At 31.5% G+C, this 2,656-nt stretch overlaps 1 non-coding gene across 1 annotated transcript; it reads left to right on the forward strand.

The window, feature by feature from the left end:
* Positions 1-2,348: 2,348 nt before the first annotated feature.
* Positions 2,349-2,455, forward strand: LOC117086425. The gene has a single exon (XR_004438338.1). It is a non-coding gene; the product is annotated as a U6 spliceosomal RNA (small nuclear RNA).
* The last annotated feature ends 201 nt before the right edge of the window (positions 2,456-2,656 follow it).

Genomic DNA, 2,656 nt, shown 5'->3' on the forward strand with positions numbered 1-2,656 from the left:
TTATGAATTAGTTTTTTAACCTCTGATTTGTGCTATTAATTATGTAAATGTTTTAGTTTTTGTCACCAAGACTGCTGGACTTGTAAATGCCATTAAAACAATAGTGCCTTATGAAATATTAAACCTTCATAAATTGTTATGTCCTGTTTTTAAAACCTTCAATTATTACATTGATCTATAAGTGTGATTGTTTTTATTACTTACAACACATGGCTCAGATATCACTGTTAATTAGCATGTATGTTATCACAAGTTCATAGATTTTTTTAAGGTTGTTTTTGTGTGTGTATTTGTGAGATTAATATAAAAAGATCATCGGTGCTTCTTTCTAGTCTTACAGGCATGCCTGAATGTAACCAAGTGAACAGCATATACGTATATAAATATAAATATAAATATATAAACTTACATACTTATACCTATATATCAAATGTCACATATCACATATCATTCATAGATAGATAGTTATATATGAATATTTTCATGTTTCTGCTGGGAATTTTTAGTTAAGACTTTAATTTCTGAATTAATTTAATTAATTAATTGATTGATTAATTTGTGTGCTTCTTATTTTTGTTTCCGGGGCTGAGGATGATAGTTCCATCTTCACCCATTTTCTCTTCTTGTCTTCAGTGATACAACTGTCTTCAGGCACTCACACTGCTTCCTATGTATTAAGGCAACATAGATATCCTACAAGGGAACTGAACAGGATGGGGAAGCTGGTTGTTCACGTTCATCTAACTTTTTACAGTGTAGAAACAATGAGTTGGTGGAAAATTTTCTGCACCCTTGGTGCTGGGCAGAATGAGCGTGCAAGCGTTGTGTATGTGGAAGTCCAATTCACTTACCACCTCCTCAGAGATTTTTCACTTCTCTGTGACCCCACAAACTATCCTTTCTTCATTTTGAGCCCTGAGTTTTTTCTGGTGATAAACTCAATGCTGTATATTTGGTTTTGGTTTTCTTTGTGGAGAGAGAAGACAGTTTTCTTCTATGCTGCCATTTTGGAATCCTGAATTTATTTTATTAATGTTCTTCCATTTGAGTTGAGTTGTGAAAATGTTTGGAATCTCTTGCTATTTTATATGCAAAGTACATCTATGTAGTTTTCTATAATCAGTTTTGCTATAATCAGTTTGTGCTCTAGCACAAAATATAAGTTCTTATGCAAAACTGTGCACTGAGAAAACTAGAGGGCTTATGGAATAATGTTAAAAACTTAGAAAAACACATTTTTATAGTGCAGAATCCTAATTAAGTGTCCTGAGTTTTACATATGATCATTTTTTAATAAATCCATAATATATAGAAAATACCTGAAGTTTACTTGTGGAAGGATTGCAGCTTGTGAGTTATTCTGAAGTGATGGATGGATGTTAATCTGAAATTTGATGGAGTGTTATGCTATAAGATCATGTGACACAATGGTAGTGGTAGATGTTTAAGAGGTATGGTGTGTGTATTTGTGTCTATGTGTGTCTGTGAATTGATTTGGTTGTGAGCAATTTTCCACATTCATTTAATTTCCCACACATGAAATAATGCATAAGCAAATGTGAAATTTGCATTATTCTAAAATTGTTCATTAGTATATCAATTGCCTCGGAATAAATTTGTATTTATAAGCAAGTGTTACAGCAGAGCTTAATATACATGGAGACCATTTTTCAATCTTTTCTTCTTTGTTTATGCTAGTAAATTATGATGCATCATACAGACATGAACATCTTTCTTCTTTACTTAAGCCTACAGTCTGGAAAAATTCCAAGGCATGATGTCCCAGATTGCCTTATCCAAATTCTTTACTTCCATACTAACCAGCAACTAAATAGTCTCCTAAGCAGAATAAATCCCTTTGCCCAAAATGAAAAATAATGAGAATTTAAAAAGCCATAATAACAAGTCTTTGAGAGGACCCAGTCTGTATGATCACAATTTTCATAGCTAAACAAAATAAATCTGTTATATTCCAGTTTCACTGATTTTTCTCTATGATCACATATTATTCATTATTTCTCTATTTCTATTTGGAAAGATTGATTTGGTAGAATAGTAATTACAAAGTTATGTGGTATATTAAAATTACATATGGTATTTGCTACAAAAATAAACATTAATTTACAAAATTATATTGACATGAAATATACTATATCAGCATTCTTACAAAACTCATAAAGTTTGTTTTTAAAAAAATGTTGTCCACATTGTGCCCTCTGTTACATAATTTGGTGAAAATAAATTTCTAGAACGTTTCGAAAAATTTCTCATATCCCCAATGTTAGCCTCACATTTGTTCTTCCCAAATCGAATTTAGAGAATGAAATGATGAATAAAGAATCAAAGTTGTGCTCACTTTGGCAGCACATATAACAATATTGGAATGATACAGAGAAGACTAGCATGGCTCCTGTACAAGGATGACACATAAATTCATGAAGCATTCCATATTTTTACACCAATAGACAAGCAGAGAGCTAAATTATGAATGAAATCCCATTCACAATTGCTAAAAAAGAGAATAATATACCTAGGAATACAGCTAACAAGGAAAGTAATGGGCTTGTTTAAAGAGAACTACAAATAGCTGTTCAAGGAAATAAGAGAGGACATAAACAAATGGAAAAACATTCCATGCTCATGGATAGGAAGAATT

The sequence above is a fragment of the Trachypithecus francoisi genome, unplaced genomic scaffold, assembly GCF_009764315.1.
Source record: "Trachypithecus francoisi isolate TF-2019V2 unplaced genomic scaffold, Tfra_2.0 Lachesis_group1, whole genome shotgun sequence".
NCBI classification, from domain to species: Eukaryota; Metazoa; Chordata; class Mammalia; order Primates; family Cercopithecidae; genus Trachypithecus; species Trachypithecus francoisi.